The sequence below is a fragment of the Carcharodon carcharias genome, chromosome 23 (genome assembly GCF_017639515.1).
Source record: "Carcharodon carcharias isolate sCarCar2 chromosome 23, sCarCar2.pri, whole genome shotgun sequence".
NCBI classification, from domain to species: domain Eukaryota; kingdom Metazoa; phylum Chordata; class Chondrichthyes; order Lamniformes; family Lamnidae; genus Carcharodon; species Carcharodon carcharias.
In genome coordinates, this window is record NC_054489.1 from 17,578,920 (window position 1) to 17,604,269 (window position 25,350).

Here is a 25,350-nt window from a genome sequence, read left to right on the forward strand (position 1 = left end):
ACCCCGCACCCCACACCCCACTCCCCACACCCCATTCCACACCCCATTCCACACCCCATTCCACACCTCATCCCACACCCCATCCCACACCCCATCCCACACCCCATCCCACACCCCATCCCACACCCCATTCCACACCCCATTCCACATCTCATCCCACACCCCATCCCACACCCCATCCCACACCCCATCCCACAGCCCATCCCACACCCCATTCCACACCCCATTCCACACCCCACTCGCCACACACCCCACACCCCATCCAATACCCCACCCCCCCACACCACACCCAACCCCCCCACACCCCACCCCACACCCCAAACTCCACACCCCATCCCATACCTCAGCCCCGCAACCCCAACCCCACACCCACACCACACCCCACAGCCCACCCTCCACTCCCGATTCCCCACACCCCACCGCACACACCCCACCCCACACCCCACATCCCACCCCATACACCCCATCCCACACCCCACAACCCACCCCACACACCCCATCCCACACCCCACAACTCCACACCCCATCCCACACCGCACACCCCACCCCCTACACCACACCCCGCACCCCACACCCCAAACCCCACACCCCACTCCACACCCCACTACCCACCCCTCACACCCCACCCCACACCCACACCCCACCACCCACACCACACCCCACAGCCCACCCTCCACAACCGATCCCCCACACCCCACACCCCCCCAACATCCCACTCCACAACCCACACCCCACCCCACACACCCCACTCCCCACACCCCACCCCTCACAACCCACATCCCAACCCCCACACCCCACCCCACACACCCCACCCCACACCGCACAACCCACCCCACACAACCCACCCCACACAGACCACCCCACACCCCAAACTCCACACCCCATCCCACACCCCACCCCACACCCCACCCCACACCCCACCCCCCTACACCACACCCCACTCCCCACTCCCCACACCCCACACCCCAAACCCCACCCCTCATACCCCACATTCCAACCCCCACACCCAACCCCCACACCCAACCCCCACAGCCAACCCCACACCCCACCCCACACACCCCACCCCACACTGCACAACCCACCCCACACAACCCACCCCACACCCCACCCCACACACCCCACCCCACACCGCACAACCCACCCCACACAACCCACCCCACAGCCCACCCCACACCCCATCCCACACCCCACACCCCTACACCACACCCTGCACCCCACACCCCAAACCCCACACCCTACACCCCACTCCACACCCCACTACCCACCCCTCACATCCCACCCCACACCCCACCCCTCACACCCCAACCCACACCCACACCCCACCACCCACACCACACCCCACAGCCCACCCTCCACACCCGATTTCCCACACCCCACACCCCCACAACATCCCACTCCACAACCCACACCCCACTCCCCACACCCCACACCTCACCCGTCACACCCCACATCCCAACCCCCACACCCAACCCCCACACCCAACCCCACACCCTACCCCACACACCCCACCCCACACCGCACAACCCACCCCACACAACCCACCCAACACAGACCACCCCACACCCCAAACCACACCCCATCACACACCCCACACCCAACCCCACACCCCAAACTCCACACCCCATCCCACACCCCACACCCCATTCCACACCCCACCCCCCTACACCACACCCCGCACCCCAGGCCCAAACCCCACACCCCACACGCCACCCCGCACACCCCACACCCCACCCCCCACCCCCCACGCCCCACACCCCCCACAACCCCCAACCAACCCCACACCCACCACATCCCACACCCCTCACACCGCACATCCCACCCCCCACACCCCACCCCACACCCCATCCCACACCCCATCCCACACCCCACTCCCCACACCCCATCCCACACCCCATCCCACACCCCATCCCACACCCCATCCCACACCCCATCCCACCCCATCCCACACCCCACTCCCCACACCCCATCCCACACCCCATCCCACAACCCATTCCACACCGTACTCCCCACACACCCCACACCCCATCCAATACCCCACCCCTCACCCCATCCCATACCCCACCCCCCCACACCACACCCAACCCCCCCACACCCCAACTCACACCCCATCCAGCACCCCAACCCCACACCCCACCCCACACCCCACCCCACACCCCATCCCACACCCCACCCCCCAACCCCCAACCCACACCTCACACCCCCCCACCCCACACCCCACACCCCAACCCTCACACCCCACCCTACACCCCATCCCACACCCAACATCCCAACCCACAACCCACACCTCACACCCTACACCACACCCCACACCCCCCCCACCCCCCACACCCCAACCCACACACATCACCCCACACCCCAAACTCCACACCCCATCCCATACCCCATCCCACACCACACACCCCACCCCACACCCCAACCCTCACACCCCTCCCCACACCCCACCCCTCACACCGCACACCCCACCCCACACCCCATCCCACACCCCACTCCCCACACCAGAGTCCCACACATCCCACCCCACAACCCACACCCCACCCCACACCCCATCCCACACCCCACTTCCCACCCCACACCCAACACCACACCCCACAGCCCACACCCCATCCACGCCACCCCATTCCACACCGCACTCCCCACACACCCCACACCACATCCAATACCCCACCCCTCACACCCCACCCAACACCCAACACCCCACCCCACACCCAACACCCCACCCTACAACCCACCTCACACCCCCACACCCACACCCCACACCCAACACCCCACCCCACAACCCACCTCACACCCCCACACCCACACCCCACTCCCACACCACACCCCACAGGCCACCCTTCATACCCGATCCCCCACACCCCACACCCCCCCAACATCCCACCCCAACCCCCACACCCCACACACCACCCCCCACACCACACCCCCTATGCCCCACACCCCCCACAACCCACACCCCACTCCCCACACCCCACACCTCACCCCACACCCAACCCCCATCCCACACCCCACCCCTCACACCCCACACCCCACCGCACAGCCCACCCTCCACACCCCATCCCCCACACCTCACTTCCCCCCCACATCCCACCCCACACCCCACCCCACACCCCACACCACACCCCGCATCACACCCCACACCGACCCCCTCACACGCCACCCCACACAGCCCACACCCCACCCCACACCCCACACCCCACACCGCACCCCCCCACACCCCACCCCACACACCCCACACCCCACCCCCCCACACCCCACCCAGTGCAGATTGCGAGTCCACAACCACTGTACTGACCACGGGGCAGTTGGGCTGCACACATTGTACAATCTCCTCGACAGCACTGGCAATGGAGCAGTCACTGCTGGAGGTGCTCACAGCTCATTGCAATCCCAGCTCCCCCCCCCCCCCCGATTAGGAGCTGTATCCCCATGTCACAGGCCGACAGGGCAGCCATGCAGCGCAGTCACCTCTGGCCGACTGAGGGGTGGCCAGCTCTCTCCGGGAAGCATTAAGGGGCAGTCACACAGGGCCAGGAAAGGTGCTAAGCACACCCATGATAACCATGTCTCTCTCTCTCTCTCCTTCGTGCCGCAGGAGGACCACGTCAGGACCATGGATCCTGGTGACCTCCCTGTGTGCCTGATGGCCGACAGACAGCAGAGAAGACAGAGGAGAGGGCAACTGGGGTTCCTGGCCGCACAAAGGCCGGAGCAGCAACCTCAGGAAGAAGGGTCTGTTGGGGGCCCCGCACACACTGCCCAGGAGTGACAGTGAGCCGTGGCTGGTCAGCGCCTAGCAACACCCAGGGCCTATAGACGCTGCCTGTCATACCTGCAGATGACCAAGAACGAGTGTCACCGACAACTGTGAATGTCCAGGGACCTGGTCACCCACATCTGTCCCTCACTGCAGGACTTGGCTCCAAGGGGACATGGAGGGCATCCACTGCCAGTGGCTGTGAAGGTGACTGCGGCGCTCAATTTCTATGCCAATGGCTCCTTTCAGGGCTCCACAGGTCACCTCTATGGGATACCACAAGCTGCCACCCACAATTCCATCCATGAGGTCACAGATGCCATCTTCCCCATGGCACACAACTTTGTGCATTTCGCCCAGGATCGTGACAGCCAGGATACAAGGACCGTTGGATTCTCCTGGATCTTGGGATTCCCACAGGCGCAGGGTGCGATTGACTGCACCCATGTGGTGCTCAGATCTCCATCGCTGCACATGATGGACTACATCAACCACAAGGGCTTCCATTTGCTGAATGTGCAGCTGGTGTGCGACCATCAGAAACACATCCTGAAGGTGTGCGCACGGTTTCCAGTGAGTGGCCATGACTCCTACATCCTCAGTCGCTCACAGATCCCTGGAGTCTTCCAGGATCCACAGAGGCTGCAGGGATGGTTCCTCAGGGACAAGAGCTACCCGCAGAGGCTGTGGCTGATGACATCCGTGTGGTGGCCTCAGACTGCAGCAGAGCGACGCTATAATGAGGTTCATGCTACGGCTTGCAATTTGGTGGAGCAGACCACCGGGATGCTTAAGATGTGGTTCCGATGCCTGGACTGGTCTGGTGGAGCCCTGCAATGCAGCCCACGGATGGTGTCACACATCATCGTCGCCTGCTGCGCCCTTTACGACCTGGCGCTGCCAAGGGGAGATGGGCTGGCTGAGGGGGAGATGGAGGAGCTGGAGGTCTCCTCCAATGAGGAGGACGCTGGCGGGGATGAGGCTGAGGAGGTCCTCGGAGGTGATGATGATGGCGATGAGGTCCTCGCACTGGCTAGACAAGGCAGGCGTGCTCAGGAGGCCCTCAAGGCTGCTAGATTTGTGAAGGATGATGATGACATGCAGTGAGGTGACCCCTTAGTTCCTCACATCGCATTTGTGGACGTTTGATTCCAGCCTGGCTTATAGAGTGCAAATACCCTCTGTGAGAATGCTCCTGTCATGGAGACACAGTGGAGGCCCTAATAGTTGCTCGATTGCAGGAGGATGATGATAACATGCAGTGAGGACACTGCTTATTTCTTCACATAACCTCTGGGAAATGCTTGGCTCCTGTCTGGCTGAGGGCAGCTCACTTGCACTCCGTGATCAGGGTCATATCATAGAAACGCAGCCATGAAACTTTAGAAGTTATGGTGTTTTGTCCGCCTTCAGCACCTGAGTCCTTCAGGAGCACAGCATCAATCGTTACAGATGCTGAAGAGATGGGGACCAGCCCCTCCTTAAAGGTTCTGCGAGCACACACAGAGAATGAGGGAATTCTGTGATGCCTGCCCACTACATTCTGGCAGCAATGACCAGCACCGCCGAGGTACAGGCACCAGTAATGTCTCCAGGGAGTGAGAGACTGGACCATCACTTTGGTCTGAAGGCCACACAGAGCACAGAGAAGAGTCCCTGGGCTGAGACACCTGCCTTACATCTTAAACAGAAAGGTTTCCCATCTGAGTGACAAGAACACTGCTCATCAGAACAAGGAGCCATAGGCAGGGAGACATTCTTGGGAGTTTATTGACAATATTGAACAGTATGTACAAGTGATTAACACCCGTGTCCAGACTCTGCAACTAATTCTCCTTAACTTTCCTAACACTGCCACTATGTCCTGTTGCTCCCCAGACATCCACAGTGGAGGGGGAGGCAGCCTGCTGACTGTGACGCCCTGTCTGTGATGACTTTGGCGGGTGTCTTCTGGAGGACTGAGACTTGAAAGGCCTCGGTCTGCTTTCAGGGTCCTGCTGTGTGGCAGTGACACCCTCCTCGGCTTGTGGTGCTGGAGCTGCTGGAGTCACAGGCAGAGGGGAGTCGGATAAGACCATAAGAAATAGGAGCAGAAATTAGGCCATTCGGCCCATCGAGTCTGCTCCACCATTCAATCATGGCTGATAAGTTTCTCAACCCCATTCTCCCGCCTTCTCCCCGTAACCTTTGATCCCCTTACCAATCAAGAACCTATCTATCTCAGTCTTAAATACACTCAATGACCTGGCCTCCACAGCCTTCTGTGGCAATGAATTCCATAGATTCACCACTCTCTGGCTAAAGAAGTTTCTCCTCATCTCTGTTCTAAAAGGTCTTCCCTTTACTCTGAGTCTGTGCCCTCAGGTCCTAGTCTCTCCTGCTAATGGAAACACCTTCCCCATGTCCACTCTATCCAGGCCTTTCAGTATTCTGTAAGCTTCAATCAGATCTCCCCTCGTCCTTCTAAACTCCATCAAGTATAGACCCAGAGTCCTCAAACGTTCCTCATATGTTAAGCCTTTCATTCCTGGGAGATCGTTCTCGTGAACCTCCTCTGGAACCTCTCCAGGGCCAGAACATCCTTCCTGAGATATGGGGCCCAAAATTGCTCACAATATTCTAAATGTGGTCTGACCAGAGCCTTATAAAGCCTCAGCAGCATATCCCTGCTTTTATATTCTAGTCCTCTCAAAATAAATGCCAACATTGCATTTGCCTTCCTAACTACTGACTCAACCTGCAAGTTAACCTTAAGAGAATCCTGGACTAGGACTCCCAAATCCCTTTGCACTCCAGATTTCTGAATTCTCTCCCCATTTAGAAAATAGTCTACGCCTCTATTCTTCCTACCAAAGTGCATGACCTCACACTTCCCCATGTTGTATTCCATCTGCCACTTCTTTGCCCATTCTCCTAACCTGTCCAAATCCTTCTGCAGCCTCACCGCCTCCTCAATACTACCTGTCCCTACACCTGTCTTTGTATCACCTGCAAACTTAACCAGGATGCCCTCAGTTCCTTCATCTAGATCATTAATGTATAAAGTGAAAAGTTGTGGTCCCAGCACTGACCCCTGCGGAACTCCACTGGTCACTGGCTGCCATCCTGAGAAGGACCCCCTTATCCCCACTCTCTGCCTCCTGCCAGACAGCCAATCTTCTATCCATGCTAGTGCCTTGCCTCTAACACCATGGGCACTTATCTTACTGAGCAGCCTCCTGTGCGGCACCTTGTCAAAGGCCTTCTGGAAGTCCAAGTAGATAACATCCATTGGCTCTCCTTTGTCTAACCTACTCGTTACCTCCTCGAAGAATTCTAACAGATTTGTCAGGCATGACCTCCCCTTGATGAAACCATGCTGACTTTGCCCTATTTTACCATGCACTTCCAATTATTCTGAAATCTCATCCTTAATAATGGACTCTAAAATCTTACCAACGATCGAGGTCAGGCTAATCGGCCTGTAATTTCCCGTCTTTTGCCTCACTCCCTTCTTAAACGGGGGGTTACAATAATGATTTTCCAGTCCTCTGGGACCCTCCCTGATTTGAGTGATTCTTAAAAGATCACCACTAACGCCTCCACTATCTCTTCAGCTATCTCCTTCAGAACTCTGGGATGTAATCCATCTGGTCCAGGTGATTTATCCACCATCAGACCTTTCAGTTGTCCTAGCACCTTCTCTTTGGTAATGGCCACCATACTCACCTCTGTCCCCAGACTCTTTTGAGCTTTGGGGATGTTACTTGTGTCTTCCACCGTGAAGACTGACGCAAAGTACCTATTCAGCTCCTCCGCTATTTCTTTGTTCCCCACTACTACTTCTCCAGTGTCATTTTCCAGCGGCCCAATGTCCACTTTTGCCTCTCTCTTACCCTTTATATATCTAAAAAAAACTCTTGCAATCTTCTTTTATATTACTGGCTAGTTTACCCTCATAGTTGATCTTCTCCCTCTTTATTTCTTTTTTAGTTGTCCTCTGTTGGTCTTTGTAGGCTTCCCAATCCCCTGGTTTCCCACTGCTCTTCGCTGCATTATATGCTTTCTCTTTAGCTTTTATGCTGTCCTTGACTTCCCTTGTCAGCCATGGTTGCCTCGTCCTCCCTTTAGTATGCTTCTTCTTCCTAGGGATGAATTTTTGCTGTGTCTCCCAAATTACTCCCAGAAATTCCTGCCATTGCTGTTCCACTGTCTTTCCTGCTAGGCTCATCTCCCAGTCAATTCTGGCCAGCTCCTCCCTCATGCCTCTGTAGTTGCCTTTATTCAACTGTAATAGCGTTACATCTGATTCCAGCTTTTTCCTCTCAAATTGCAGGGTAAATTCTATCATATTATGGTTACTTCCTCCTAAGGGTTCCTTCACTTTAAGCTCCCTTATCAAATCTGCCTCATTACACATCACTAAATCTAGAATTGCCTGTTCCCTAGCGGGCTCCACCACAAGCTGCTCCAAAAAGCCATCTCGTAGACATTCCACAAATTCCTTTTCTTGGGATCTACTACCAAGCTGATTTTCCCAGTCTACCTACATATTGAAATCCCCCATGATCACTGTAACCTTGCCTTTCTTACACGCCTTTTCTATCTCCTGGTGTATCTTGTACCCAACATCCTGACTACTGTTCGGAGGCTTGTACATAACTCCCATTATGGTTTTTTTTACCTTTGCGGTTCCTCAACTCTACCCACACAGATTCTACATCATCTGACCCTACGTCATTTCTTGCTATCGATTTAATTTCATTTCTTATTAACAAAGCAACTCCACCCCCTCTGCCAACCTGCCTATCTTTTTGATAGGATGAATATCCTTGGATATTTAACTCCCAGTCCTGATCCCCTTGCAGCCATGTCTCCGTGATACCCATCACATCATACCTGCCAATTTCAATCTGTGCCACAAACTCATTTACCTTATTTCACATACAGTGTGCATTCAGATACAACACCTTCAGTCCTGTATTTCCCGTCCCTTTCTCATTGTCGTCCTTTTATCTGATGTGCTTGAAGTTAGATTCCTAGCCCTCTCCAAACACTCTGTCCTATTTTGTGTTCTGGAGACTTTAATAGCCGTTCCTGGGCTCTCCTTTCTTTTCAGTTTTTTCATAATTTTCCATGAAGTTGAATCCACCCCACCACATGCTAACCTGCTGCTTTGTTTCCCATTAGTTATACTTCTTGGAATTTTACCCTTCCCTCCCCCTCCACTTTCTAGTTTAAAGTCCTATTGACCACCCTAATTACCCTTTTTGCTAGGACCTTGGTCCCAGATAGGTTCAGGTGGAGACCGTCTCAACGGTACAGATCCCTCCTGTTCCAATACTGACGCCAGTGCCCCACAAAATGGAACCCTCTCGAAGTCAACTGGATGGATGGATCTGGAGTGTGCACTGTGAATCCTCCCTCCCTATGGGTGCCTGGGGGCCCCAGGCTGAATCCTTGAGGAGCAGGGGTAGCTGGAGTGAGATCGAGCTCCTCGGCACCCTTCTTGCTTACACACTGTTGGAGGCCATCGCCATGGCATCAGTGATGGAGCTGAGCCCATGCAGCAGTGCAGGAGTGCAGGAGCAATATCCTGGACCAAGGTCTCCATGGTGGTCGTCCCCCTACCAGTGTTGTCCTTGGTGCATTGGCATACCGACACTATCACTTCAGCCTGAAGGCGGACAGAGTCCTCCACTGTGCCTTGCAATCTGAGCAGTGCAGCGGACATCCCTCCCTGATGTCCCCAAACTTGCTTTTGCAGCTCCAGCAACTGCGACTTGACTGAGTCCAGAAGCTTGTCATCTGACCTGGACTCAGCAATGTTCTGGCCTCCAGCAGTCCTCCAAGTGCTGGACACCTGGGAAGTCCCTGCTGCCACCTGCTGTGGATCAGACAGTACGATGTGCTCACCAGATTGTGATCCCAGGGCTACTCTAAAGCTAAGTTCCACTGAGGTGTTTGTCTCTGCGCTGGTGGAGGGTGTGGGTGACGCTGTGACTGGATTTCAGGGAGGGTGACTCCAGATTCCTCTTCACAGGTTTCCTCAGGGCTTGATTGGAGGCCCTGGGTCATGGACTCTGTCAGATCTTTGGCAGATGTGCCTGCGAAAACAAGGAGAGATAATTACTGGTCTGTGAAAGAGGACACATCACTCATAGCATGGTTGTCTAATGGATGTTGCACTGCTGGATCCTCACTTGGTAGAGCAGTGCTGACTTCACCATCAGCACAGGACCGGTCCAGGTCCTCGCTGGCCAGCCTGATGGCTCTGTTTTCAAAGTCCATGAGGGCTTTGATTTCGGGCATTCTGCCACCAGCCTGTGACCTCTCTCTTTTGTTGTGTGCCAGCTTGTCCTGCATGGGTAGAGATGGAGAAAATGTAAACAGGACACCTGCCAGGCCAGATGATAAATATACCTGGCCCATGTGGGTGGTGAGTGGTCCCATGGACAAGACAAGGACAATGACGGTGAGTGTGAGAGAGTGAATGGTGATGTCCCTTGAACTGGCAGTGAGTGAGGGCCCTATGGATGTGTGATGGGTTTGTGAGTGTGTGAGTTGAGAGTGATGAAAAGAGTGACTTACCCTGGTGGAACGGAAGAGATCATTCAACCTCTTGCAGCACTGGGTGGCTGTCCTCTTCTGAAGGGCATTGGCGCTGACCATCACTGCCACCGCCTTCCAAGTTGGATTGGTTACATTGCTGCCCATCCTGCGGCCAGAGCGGAGGTAGAGGACATCCCGACGGGCTTCCACAGCATCCAGCAGTCGCTTGAGGGGCCGGTCGTTGAAGTTGGGGCTGCAGTCTTTTTTCCGTTGCTGGCCATGTCTTCCATGCAGCAATGGTGAGCTGGAAGCAACAAGCGCTGTGCTTGCAGCTGGACTTTAAACATGGCGGCCGGTGTGATGCGGTGCAGAGTGATGGCCAGTGGGCGAATGAGAGCCCACTCGCCATGGAAACGGCGTGATTCCTAGGAGTGCATAAATAATGATGCAGGTTTGGGAGAGGGACCATCTCCCTCTTGCATACCTTTGTACTCTCTGAGAAAAATCATCAAATGACCACCAGTTTACAGTTAGCTGTGGCAAGTTTATGTGGGTGTGTATACATGTCTCAAAGTAACTGTACTAGAAAATATTAAATCCATTGCACTTCTTAAACTCACATTATGGGACAAGGATAAAATCCTTGATCCCTAATCTGTGCTACACTTGGTTTAAACCCAGTGATAAAGGACTAGTTTCATTGATAATTGGAATGGGACATAACAAAGTGTTTCATTTTATGTTAATCGTTTAATGTTTGAACATAATCTCCACCATAAAGGTACTATCATATATTTATGTTGCAATGGCTCCAGTCTAGGCTTACCTGGATCAGTTACAATTAGATTCAAAGCTTTCTTAAAATATTGAGACTTCTTTGAGTTTCACAAAGACGCAAGGCCAAGTCCAATGGAAACAGACCTATAATTGTTCCAAATGAAATGTGGGTGTGTAAACATGTCTTACAATCATTCTGGGCAAATTGTTCTTGTTCAGACAATTTGGTTTTACAGTACACTCAGAATGTATATTGTATATCATTCATAAACATTACAAAAGTACACTGAAGAAAAATGTCATTCCGCAGGGATTACCAAGATATAACCTTCTTGTAGATTTGAACTTACATAAACCCTGAGCCTTTTAAAAGGCAAGGGGCTTATAAAGTCCAGACGCCACATGATGGATTTATTCTTTCCCACTCAACAATTGTCTGTCTGATATATGCCACGCTGTTATATGGCTTTGAAATAAAAATAAATTTATGAGTCTACAACTTGCATGATCCCATTTGAGCTGGAGCGCTGGAGGCTTGTGGAATCACTCCCAGATAAAAACAAAATGATACTCAACTGACAATCCCCATTTTAGATAATTGAATAGGGTACATGTCGCCTGCAACAAATGGACTTGGAGAGTGTGCAATCTGAAAAATAATCTGAGTATAAGGCTGGGAGAATTGGTCTGGTCAGTTATATAGGCCAAAGCTACAGGAGGCCATAATACATGCTCCATTGTTCTAAAAAGCTGCTTATGGGAAGAATTTTCCCCTGGTTGGGGGGGAAAGTGCAGGAGCGGGCGTGGGCAGGTGTGTCTCCAATCAGCGCCCCCAATCGGGGGCGCGCCGCCATTTTACGTGGCCCACCCAGCGTGATGTCTGCGCTATGCACTCCCTGTGCAGGCGGCGATGGGGATTCCCTCAGCCGGGGGCCACTCTTTCACTTGCACGTGCACGGAGGAGCTCACTCATCTCCCTGAGGCTAAGTGCTGCCTCAGGGAAATTGGTGCCAAATTTAAAAATGGTACATGTACAATAATAAAATTTCCCTGACATGTCCCCTCATGTGACATGAGTTGGGACATGTCCATCACTTTTAATCAAACTTTTATTAAATTTTTAAATAACCTCATGAAACCTCATCCCGCCTGTGGATGAGGTTTTATGGTTTTTTTGAAGCCGGCCTGGTCTCCCAGCCTCCCCGCCAACCTTAAGGTTGGATGGGCGGGTCCATTAATTACTTGAATTACTTTTTAAGTGGCCTCAATAGGCCGTTGACAGGTTGGCGGGCGCACAGCTGACGCGGCTGCACCCCCGCCGATTTGAAAATGGAAATGACGCGGGATGACATTGAAAGTTCCACCCGATGTCATCCTGCATCATCTTATGTGTCGCCAAGCGGCCCCACCCCCACTCGCCGACCTCAATATCCTGGCCTATGTTTCTAATTAAATTGTGTGGCAGCATGAATAAAGAAATAATTTCCTTGTCTGCTTATTGGAAGGTGAAACAAGTAGAGGGACTTGACCATTGTATTTGCTCCCACTGAGGTGAATTGTGGGTTTTTTTTACAAGAAAAGTTTCACACAAATCGTTACCCTTTACCCCCTCTGGCGTAAAGTGGGTTCAGACCGTACTCTTGATGTTTGATTACACTGCCTCGTGAGATATTTAACAATATAGACCAGGAAGGACCCAGCTGGGGGCCCTGTTTACACTGTCTGGCTCAGCAGTAAGGGAGAGACAACCCACTTTCCAGGAATGGAGAGTGAGTAAAGTCAACCAGAATTCCTTTCTGGTCTGTTCACTGATGTTAGCCAACCTTCTTTTCATTAAGAAAATTGTACTGGAATTTAGTAATGTAATATTAGAGCTGTAAATTACATAGTTGGTGTGTGTGGAGAGTTGTGGTGTACTTTTGGTTCCTGGTATTTAATAATGATATGATATTTGATAGGTTAGTTGCTACCCACAGTAAGCTCACGTTATGTTGCTGTAGGATAATGACACCACATTGTAGGAAGCAGAAAAATACTATTCATCCCACCTGAATAACCTAGTCGCATGGCTCCAAGTTCAGTCCCCATGCAAGCGTTTAATTTATTTCTATCTTGACAAAGCTCACATCTCTCTCTAGCTCATGCAACTTGAAAGCAGGAGCTACAGGTTCTACAGAATCCATGATGGAATTCCAGATGTTCTTTGAGGCCATCAGATTTCAGGTGCCTTATCTTCTATTTTCTGTATTTTTCTCTATTGGTTCATTTGTTAGTGCACTTTTTCTGCTGCTTTGCATTCACAAAAATGTTTCTTTTTATCATGTAAACACTGTTTATCCACGAGCAGCTGACATTGTCTTCATGAAAAACTATCACAGAGGTACCCAGTAATAGATTAATCGTGTTTCCCAATAATGAGCGGGCCCTGGGATTTTGTCACTATTTGCAGTTTGGCGCTGGGTGTGAGTCACTAGTTGTTCAGGGTCCTCAGGCATTTTGCAACAATCCCTCAGATAGAAACCCACTGCCCTAAAGGTGAGTCAGGAATTTGTCCATTTTCTATTGACAGTGCAGTGGTCTTGTTTAAACAATCCTCAAAATTATTTTTAAATGATTAAGCTGAGATAGGTTCAGCAACAATCACTGGGCAAATTATTCTTTTGACCAAATAATTATCAGTCAGGTTTATCATTTATGTATATATTTTGATAATAGGTGGAGACAGACTGTTTTAACCTCTAGGGAAATCGCAGCTCAACTCAATTCAACCTCACCCAAAACCCACATGACCACAACAAACAATTTTACAGCAAGTAAGCCATTTGACACATTGCACCTGTACCACCTCCCTGAAGGAACCATCCACTTAATCCCATTTTCCTGCCATTGTCCATTTTCAAGAGGAGTTGATCAAAAGTGACTTATTTTCCTTTAACTAATCCATAGAAATTGAAATCAATTATTTTACTCCTCCTACCACCTCAGCTAACTCAGCAAAGGCTAGGCATTAAACCTGAGTTCTTCTTCGTCATTTTTGGAAAAGTATTATCTGTCATTGGGGCAAATTATTCCATTCCTCTCATGATGAAACTACACGTTCATTGATTCTGGGGTGATCTCTTCTTGCCACAGTCCTTTTAAAATGTTGGTTTTATATCACCCAGTGACCACTGGAAAATGCACGTGTATGAACTATTAGCATGAGAACAGGTTTAGCTTTGGTTGTTGATGTTTCGAGTCCTCATGACCCTTCAACAGAAGGTTCTGTTGAAGGGTCATGAGGACTCGAAACGTCAACTCTTTTCTTCTCTGCCGATGCTGCCAGACCTGCTGAGTTTTTCCAGGTAATTCTGTTTTTGTTTTGGATTTCCAGCATCCGCAGTTTTTTGTTTTTATAGCTTTGGTTGTGTTGGGTGCCCACATGCCCAGTTTTCATGTGTAAGGTGCTGAAGCGTTGCTATCAGTCCAGGTCAGTATTCCAGCAGCTGTCAGTGCTTCCAGGCAATAAAGGGGCAAATTTTGAAAGAAAATATTAAAAGAAGTCAGGTTTAGAGTTCATGCTTTGTTAATAACATTTTGATGAGGGTTAGGCTCTGGATGGATCATCAGCTGTAGCCCAGGTGTTGAAGAAAGTTCTTAACGGTGATATAAATATAAAATTGATATGAAAGATAATGAATAGACCAGAGATCTGGGATCCATTCTCTCTCTAGTTGTTAAACAGGTTGGCAACATAGGTTAAATACAACCAGTTAGAAATGGTTTCGCAAGTTGCACAGCTAAGGTTTTAAGCTGTGTAATTTGTCAGCTTTATGCAGAAATAGTGATATCTGAGCAGTCAAAATCTTACTGAACATGTTATGAATCTGAGGTATAATTATGTGTACAGACATTAGTAGGTGTGATGCTTGTAAGAAGCTCCCGTGGGCTGAAGTGCAATGTGTGTGGAGTGAATACCATAGCATTGCCTGAGCACTGTTTCGATTTACAGAGCACTTCTTATTATGCCCACCATACATCATGTTCTTTTGCTTACCTAACAGTCATATGGACTATTAAAGACAGTGAAAGTAAAAGATTCCTATCAGTTTGTAGGTGCCAATAGTTCCACTGACCGAAATGAATGTTGCGAATGGAAAGTTTAATGGCAGCCTGAAAGATCATAGATGCATGAAGAGAGTGGTCTCTGCTTCACCATGACAATGCCTTACTGACTTGAGGAAGCTAAAAGCATCTTGAACAGATTATCCTGTCGGGTTCTCAAAATTCCTCAATTCCCTCTAGGTGTGCTATGATGGATTAGAAGTGATCTGACTAAGTGGGATTAAATGTGAAAGAATTCTTCACCTCTTCCAACCTTTGCAAATTCATGGCTCTAGGGTGCACTGGGGTTTCCTGGATTCAAGGGGGTGGCACAATTTATGCTTCAAAAGTTTTATATGGAGAGCTATTCTTGGCCCACAGTTTGTTATCCAGTGCTACGAAATGTATACCTCACGAAAGCTGCAGGTGTGATTGCATCCTCTAGGGCTTTGTCACAAGCAAATGAAATCCAGAGACCATCAGGTAACAATATTTATTCCCGTCATGTACCTATACCAATGCAACAGAAACCATTTTCTTTCTCATTTTGAAGCAAAGGTTAAATATAAAAAAGATGAAACAGTGAATTATGTCAGGTCCGCACTGTCTCTCCATTCTGAAACTTTTCAGAAAACATCAAAACAGTTCAATTAAGTCGATGTGCACTTTACGTTCACACAATACATGTCTAACTTGCCTCAAAATATATACCTGGGTTATATTCAAATGAAGATTTCTAGATGACAAAGATCCGTCTGAGCCACCAATCTGTTCAATTTTTTTAACTTACTGACTTGCAGAAATTATTCTACAAATTTATGGCCTAACTCTTGCGCTTTGAAGTCGATGCTGCGCCCAAACCGAACGCACGTAAATTAGCGCAAAAAAGCCGTCGGGCATGCGTCCCGGTGACATCGCGCACACGGGCAATGTTGAGGTCAGCGGGTGCGCCCAGGAGTCGGAGCAGTGCCCACCGCCAATTAAAGGGCCAATGAAGCTCATTAAAAAGCCTACTGACCGCGATTTTTTGCTGCCCGTGCAATTTTTAGCTCATCGCACAGGCAAAACGGGTGGGCGGAATTCAGGTTTTAATCATTTCCTCATCCAAGGGTGGGATGAAATCTCAGTTAGGATATAAAATAAAAATATCTGGGGACAGCATTTTTATGGGATATGCTTTCAGGTGCTTGATTGTGCTGCCTGGACACATTTTGCAGCATTTTCGTGCTTTCTTTTATTATTTGGAGGTCAGCAGCTCCCAGAGGCAGCTGCCTGCCTTCAGGGAGCTCAGTGGATGGGCTCACCAGCACTGGCGGAGACATCAGTGCCCACCCTCTTCCCACACACACACACACACACACACACCCCACCCCCCTACCCACCCACCCACCCCTCCCCCCCCACCCCCCCCACCCCGCCCAACCCCCCCGCCCCGGCAGTGCTGAGTTTTTCCACAGGGCGTGTTTCACACTCACTGGCTGTTAATTGGCCCGGCCAGTGTGAAATCGGGGTCAGGGGCCGATCGGGGTCGAGGGCCCACTTCCCGTCCACTCCTGGGCCTGCCGATCACGCAAAATTCAGGGCTATGTCTATTTCCACTTGATTTTAACCTTGCCTCAGCTTATCTGTTGCTGAAATCCTCATACACCCCTTTGTTATTTCTAAACTTGACTATCCAAAGAATCTCTGGCAACTGGCTTCCCACGTTCTGTCCTCCATAAACTTGAAGTCATTCAGAGCGTTAAAGCCTGAAGCTTAACTCATACCAAGTCCCGTTCACCCATCTCCCCTGTGCTCACTGACCAGTCAAATAAGATCTCTATTTTAAAATCTTTGTTTTCAAGTTCCTTGCTGGTCTTGCCCCTCCTTGACTCCGTAATTTCCTTCAGCACTACAATCTCTCTAGATCTCTGCATTCCAGTAATTCTGGCCTCTTGACCATTCTCAATTTTAACCTCTCCACCAGAGAGATGTGGCTATGCCCTCTGTTGTCTCGGCCCTAATCTCTGAATTTTCTATCTGTATCTCTCCACGTTTTTTCTCTCCATTAAATGCTCCTTAAAACCTAACCCCCTGGTCAAGCTTATCTGACCTACTACTACCTGTAAAGTGCCTCGGGACATTTTATTGTGTTAAAGGCACCACATAAATGTAAGTTATTGCTGTTATTAGCTGTGAAAGAGGCCATTCAACCAATCGGTTTCTGTGCCATATTTTTGCTAGGTCAATATCAAACTAACTTTGCTCAGCAAAGGACTCAGTTTCATACCCTTAGGCCCTCATCTCAATGAATTTCGGGCTCGGCATGATGCTGAACTCTTCTTCTGCCGTCTTCGTCTCCGTGCTCACTTCTTTGGGCAGGATTCCTCCCCCGGTTCAACGGATCCTTTTACCCGCCTCCAATATTCTCCCTCCACCTGGACCCCTCCCTCTGGATTCTTACCTTCTCTTGATCTTTTCATTGAGAACATCAGCGTGACATCAGTCGTCTCAATTTCTCTGCTCCTCTCACCCACTCTAACCTGTCTCTCTCTGAACTTGCTGCACTTCGTTCTCTCAGGTCCAATCCTAACATTGTCATCAAACCCGCTGACAAGGGTGGTGCTGTTGTCTGGCGCACTGACCTCTACCTCGCGGAGACTGAGCATCAACTCGCAGACACTTCCTCCTACCTCTCCCTGGACCATGACCCCACCACTGAACATCAAGCCATTGTTTCCAGGACTGTTACTGACCTCATCTCCTCTGGAGATCTTCCTTCCACAGCTTCCAACCTGATAGTCACCCAACCTCAGACGGCCCACTTCTATCTCCTACCCAAAATCCACAAACAGGACTGTCCTGGTAGACCGATCGTGTCAGCCTGTTCCTGCCCCATGGAACTCATTTCTTGCTATTTTGACTCCCTTCTCTCTCCCCTTGTCCAGTCCCTTCCCATCTACGTCTGCGATTCTTCTCATGCCCTAGATCATATCAACAATTTCCAGTTCCCTGGCCCCAACTGCCTCCTCTTCACCAAGGACGTCCAATCCCTCTACACCTCCATCCCCCATAGGGATGGTCTGATGACTCTCCGCTTCTTCCTTGAACAGAGGCTCGAACAATCCCCATCCACCACTACTCTCCTCCGTCTGGCTGAACTTGTTCTCTCGCTGAACAACTTCTCCTTAAACTCGTCTCACTTCCTCTAAATAAAAGGTGTGGCTATGGGTACCTGCATGGGCCCCAGTTATGCCTGTCTCTTTATGGGGTACGTGGAACATTCCTTGTTCCAGTCCTACTCCGGCCCCCTCCCACAACTCTTTCTCTGGTACATTGATTACTACTTTGGTGCTGCTTCATGCTCTCGCCTGGACCTGGAAAAGTTTATTAATTTTGCTTCCAACTTCCACCCCTCCATCATTTTACATGGTTCATCTCTGACACTTGCCTTCCCTTTCTTGACCTCTCTGTCTCAATTTCTGGTGATAGACTGTCCACCAATATCCATTACAAGCTTACTGACTCCCACAGCTACCTCGACTACAGCTCCTTGCACCCCACTTCCTGTAAGGAATCCATCCCATTCTCTCAGTTCCTTCGCCTCCATCGCATCTGTTCCGATAATGCCACTTTCAAAAACAGTTCCTCTGACATGTCTTCCTTCTTCCTTAACCGAGGTTTTCCACCCACGGTGGTTGACAGGGCCCTCAACCGTGTCCTGCCCATCTCCCGCGCGTCCGCCCTCACACCTTCCTCTCCCTCCCAGAAACATGATAGGGTCCCCCTTGTCCTCACTTATCACCCCACCAGCCTCCACATTCAAAGGATCATCCTCCGCCATTTCCGCCAACTCCAGCATGATGCCACCACCAAACACATCTTCCCTTCACCCCCCCCAGCAGCATTCCATAAGGACCATTCCCTCAGGGACACCCTGGTCCACTCCTCCATCACCCCCTACACCTCAACCCCCTCCCACGGCAACTGCAGAAGGCGCAACACCTGCCCCTTTATTTCCCCTCTCCTCGCCATCCAAGGGCCCAAACACTCCTTTCAAGTGAAGCAGCATTTCACTTGCACTTCCGTCAATTTAGTCTACTGCATTCGCTGCTCCCAATGCGGTCTCCTCTACATTGGAGAGACCAAACGCAGACTGGGTGACCGCTTTGCAGAACGCCTTCGGTCAGTCCACAAGCATGACCCAGACCTCCCTGTCGCTTACCATTTCAACACTCCACCCTGCTCTCATACCCACACGTCCATCCTTGGCTTGCTGCATTGTTCCAGTGAAGCTCAACACAAACTGGAGGAACAGCACCTCATCTTCCGACTAGATACTTTACAGCCTTCCGGACTGAATATTGAGTTCAACAACTTTAGATCATGAATTCTCTCCTCCATCCCCACCCTCTTTCCGATCCCCCTTTTTTCCAATAATTTATATAGAATTTTCTTTTCCCACCTATTTCCATTATTTTTAAATGTATTTCCATCCATTGTTTTATCTCTACCTTTTAGCCTATTTTGATCCCTTCCCCTTACCCCACCCCCACTAGGGCTATCTCGTCCTGCTTTCTACCCTTAATGTCACCATTAGCACATTTCTTAGATAATATCACCACCGTCAACACCTCTTTCTCCTTTTGCCTATGACATCTTTTGGCAATATCCACCTATCACTGCCCTCTATTCAGCTCTACCTGTTCCACCAACCCCCCCCCCACCCCCCCACTTAAACCAGCTTTTATTTCACCTCTTTTCTATTTTTCTATTTTTCCTTAGTTCTGTTGAAGAGTCATACGGACTCGAAACGTTAACTGTGTTCCTCTCCGCAGATGCTGTCAGACCTGCTGAGATTTTTCAGCTTTTTTATTTTTGTTTTTGTTTTGGATTTCCAGCATCCGCAGTTTTATGCTTTTATCAAACTAATCCTAATGCCTTGCTCCCTCTCCATAGCCGAGTAAGTTCCTCTCTAAATATTTGTTATACAATGATTTCTTAAAATACATCGTAGTCTCTGCCTCCACCATTCCCCGTGGCAAAGCACTCCATTCTCCAACAACCTTCTGGATATGGAAAATTCTTTTCAATATCGAAGTGACAGATTTGAATGGTGGCCTTCAACAGTCATTTCCCAATATATTTCAATAAAATTTAAAGCTTTCATTCTTTTTTAACTTCTTATTTTTGTATTGCTGAAAAAAAGTTGTTGAAGCTTTTCATCTCGCGCTCACTAGGACAATTCGCAAGGATACCAAATTGTAAAGGGAACAATATTGTCAACTTTCCAAAATGCATCCTTTTACCCTGCTGCAGACTGTAGTTTTATCTGCAGTTTAAATTTACGTACAATTGCCTCTGCTGCCCTTTGCCAATCTCTGAAAGGAAAAAATATTCATTGGCGTCCCCCAAACATCCGATAACAGCATCATCGGTATTAATGCAAAAGCTGGAATATCTGTAGTTGTTTTCTGCTCCTGCTGTGAAGAATATGCTAAAATGGACTTTGTAAAAGAATTAATCATTTTAGGTAAATTCTGGAAGTCTTTGAGGTCTTTGTTGTATAGGGCAAAGCTGACGCCCAGCATCACCTTCATTTTCATTGCAAAATTGCATTCTCCCTCATCCATGCCTGTTGTATCCCTAGACTTGACCACTCCAATTTGCTTCCTGTCCAGCCTCCCAGGTATCCAGCTAATTCTGGAAAACTGAGTAATTTAAACTTGGATTTCTTGTTCAGGTCTCAACACAGTATGTGTGGGGCTTCTGCACAAGCTCAGAATTTTAATGTGTGTTCTGGGTATTAAAACCACGAATAATTCAAGAAATCTTATGCCTGATGAGGAATTATATTGAGAAGTAATTTAGAGGAATATAAAGCATTTTATTGTGCTGATATTAAGTTTTGGCAGTACTTTCATAACCATGAAAGATGTAAAGCTCATGAACATTAAAAGCTTGAAATGGACTATGATTCAACTGCTGGTGAAACATTTAGTTAATTCTTCGTAGCACGCTATGGAACTTTATGGAAAGAGTTTCATGCAGCCAGTACTCATTGTCAACTTTGGATAAATATGAATAACTTTAAAAGGTAACAAAATGAGACTGCTGGAAATCAGAAATAAAAACAGAAAATTCTGGAAGAAAACAACACCAGAAAAATAGAGAAGGCGTGTTAATGTTTCAGATACAGAGACTGGCTCTGAAAAGCTGTGGAGTTTGATCGGGATGGTCGTACTGGGGTGTACAGGGGTTAAGAGACAGCAGCAAGATAAAAATCAACCTTTGTGTCTAACTTGCACTGTCATGCATTTCACCTGGACAAACTAAACTGCTCTGAGAGACACAGGTGAAAGCTTCAGGAAGGCAAAGTTGTGCAGGTACCTCTGATTCCCACAGGCCACCCATCAAGACTCAAGGATTCCATTCTCATACCCCATTGGACAGTCCAGAGGGGAGCACAAGGCATTCTCCACACCAGAAGCTAATTCTATCTACATTATCCATATTTTCTAGAATTTTTAGACTCTGGATTGTGTCGCTGAGTCTGTTTGAGTCTCAGACCTGAAGGGATTTCTGGAGAATGTTTGATAATCCTGGCTGTGTCATCCAGGGAAAAGATAAAATTTAATAGGTATATAGTATGTATAAAGATGAAAGCAAAATTTACTCAGAATATTTAGGAACTTGGTAATAATAACCATTTCAAGAGTGCAATGGCCTATTGAAAGTGCTTACGATATGTCCAAAAGTAAGGTGCAACACCTTTGGTAATATTGCATTCAGCATTGTTACATAAAGAAAACAAAGCAGGCATGAAATCTATAATGCTAGGGATCTTATTCAAGTGATGGATTAGAAGAAAAGTCTGACAATGTGAATGAAGATAAGCCAATATTATAAATGGCAGTGAACCCCCTCAGGCAAAGAGCTGCAAAGCACTCTCTTTTCACTAATTATATGAGAAAGGGAGGGGAGAAGGAAAACAAACCATCTAGAACACCAGGAACATGATACGTTTTTGGAACATTGTCAAAATAGAGCTTACTCCAATGTAGTCAATTTGTGAAAACAAGTCATATTTTCGAAATCAGTTTTGTACTTAAAAGATAATCCTAGAGTTTTTATATATACGTAGGGGTGAAATGACCCCCCTATTCTCCCACTCCTCGGTTGACAATAACAGGGCCCTGGCGGGCAGGCCAGGTGGGAGCGGGCAGGGGCAGGCGCTGAGCCAATCGCCGCCCGCAATCGGCTGTGCGCCGCCATTTTACGCTGGCTGGCCAATTAAGGCCTGCCCAGCATCATGTGCGGCCGGTAGTGCAGCACTACCTGTGCGGGCGGGGGGAGGAGGGAGAGTCGGGGCCTGTGCGCACATGCGTGAAAGAGCACAGCAATTTCCTGGGGCACGGAGCTGCCTCGGCAAGATTGAATAGATTATAAAACATTTTAATAAATGAAGTAAACATTTATTTAAACATGTACCCTCAGGTGACAGTGTCACGTGAGCTGGGACAAGTTTGTGAAGTTGAGAAAATTTATTTAATTTATAAAAGCTTCCGGCCTGTGGATGAGGTTTCCTGAAAAACACGAATGGCCTTAATAGGCCCTTAACATTTTGGCAGGTGCACAGCGAACTCCGGCGCATGCCCACCAAACAAAATATCGCGATGATGCACGATCACATCTGGACACATGCCCGACGCCATCGCATGTCATCTTATGGGCGTGTCCGGCCCACCCCCTCATACTGACCGGAAGATTCAGCCCAGGGGTTTTTTTAAGGAATTTACATAGGATGTGCTTTGCCAACTCTGTAAGTGTCCCATTATTTACGTGTTGAGGTTGTAGAGGATTATTCAGACAGGTTTTCTTAGGTTAAACAAAGAATGAGGTAATTTTATTGAAACTATTCCCCGAGCTAAAAAAATGAGAAAAATGCAACACCGTTTATACGGTCACACACGTTTGCCTGGGTCCATGCACACACAAGTACAGATGGCAGAGTGAAAGGATAGGGTTGTAAGGTTTCTACAGCCCATGAAAGAAAAATGGAGTATACCATTAGCTGTTCCTTGATTTGTCTCGATGCAGTGATTCAACATTGCACTGTGTAACTTAATTGTTCTCCTGGATGCAGTTGGACGCAGCAGATTTCCATATTTTTAAAGATCTCAGTTCACACTCATTTTCTTCCTAGGATGATCACTTTACAAATCAGACGCAGTACCTGCAGACAGAAAGAAGGCACAGGGTTCCAACAGTCTGTTTCAGTGCAATATTGTCCTTTTCACTTCTTCCTCTCTCCTACTTGACAGGAGTTCTCTTGAAATACCTTGCTGGTTGTATATTCCAGAGAGGATTGATTAGTTCATGTCTGCTGCAGTTATTGTTTCAGAACAGGTAAGTAAATTTTGATGTCTCATCTCAGAAACATTTGCAAAGTCTCAGTGTGGTATAACTAACCAGGAGATGGGGTCTTCCAGGCTCCCATGAGGTTAATTATCTGTAACAAAAGCAGAAAACGCTGGAAAAACAGGCCTGACAGCATCAGAGCTCTGAAGAAGGGTCATACAGACTCAAAAGGTTAACTCTGTTTCTCTCTCCACAGGTGCTGTCAGACCTGCTGAGTTTTTCTAACATTTTGTTTTTATTTCAGATTTCCAGCATCCACATTACTTTGCTTTTATCTTTAGGTTAATTATCTGTTTCCATTCCAAAATTGGATTTTGTAGTGGCTCAGCTTGTCTGGGCTGTTTCTTATAAAAAAACACAATTGTCTCTATAGGGTTCCAGCTGCCCACCAACCTGCTAAAACTAAATGAGACTTGTGAGCTAAGACACAGGGAAGAGCTGCTTGGACTCACCAAACTTGACTCAGTCTAGACCAGTATTTAACATGGAAAATTTTGCATTTAGAAAAGGGGAGAGAATGCATGTGCTCCATACTTGTCAAAGCAAAACTGGTTTGGAGGCTCTCAAGCAGAGTGATGGGCTATTGCATACAGACCCTCAACAAAATTTTGAAGTTTAATGTAGAATAAAAGATAACTTTCCATTTTGTCTGAAGATATTATTAACAAAGAAATGTTTTGTGCATTCTACGATTGGTCCTGCGTTTAAACTTTAGATTGAGCTTGGAAAGCAGGAAACTACAGTGGGGGCTGGTACTCACGATGCAAAGTTACTTCCCAATTATATATACCACAACTTTGCTTTTACTAACTTCAACCATTGACAAACTCGCCTTATAATTCAGGGACTGGAAATTTCATCTCTAATGGAAGTGAAGCCAACAGGTTTCATCAATTCATAAAGAACATAACATTCTATCACATTTCTGAAACATCATAGCATATGAATGAATTTTTCAAGTGCTCCAGCCCATGGTGGGAGGCAAACACAGCTGTCATTTTGCATACATTATGATGTCATAAATAGCATTGAGATGAAAAATCATTTTATCTGTTTTGGGGATATTCATCGAGGGAAGAATTTTGGTAGAACAACAGGAGAATTTTTTGATCTTGTCAAATTAGGATATATGAAAATGTGAAAAAAAAATGATTTCTTTATTCATGGGATATGCTGTCACCAGCAAGGCCAGAATTTATAGTCTATCCTGAATAGCCCAAGTGGTGGTGAACTGCTTTCTTGAACTGCTGCAGGCCATATTGTGTAGTTACATCCACAGTGCTGTTAGAGAGGAAATTCCAGGATTTTGACTCAATGGCAGTAAAGAAATGGCAATAAAATTCCAAAGATGGTGTGTGGCTCAGAGGGGAACTTCCTAGGTGTGATGTTCCCATGTACCTGCTACCCGTGTCCTGCTAGGTGGTAGAGCTAGCAGTTTTTGAAGATGCTTTTGAAGGAGCCTTGGTAAGTTGCTTTCGTGCATCTTATAGATGGTAAATGCTGCTGCCAGTGCACCACTGGTGGAGGGAGTGAATGTTTAAATTGGTGGACAGGGTGCCGTTCAAGTGGGCTGCTTTGTCCTGGATAGAGTTGAGTGTTGAGGATAGTGTTGTTGGAACTGCGCTTATCCAGGCAAGAGGAGAGTGTTCCATCACATTCTTGATGAGTGCCTTGTAGATGGTGGGCTAGAGGTGAATTACTCACTGCAGAATTCCCAGCCTTGTAGTCACAGTATTTTTATGGCTGGTCCAGTTAATTTCCTGGTCAATGGTAACCCCCAGGGTGTTGATGGTGGGAGATTCAGAAAT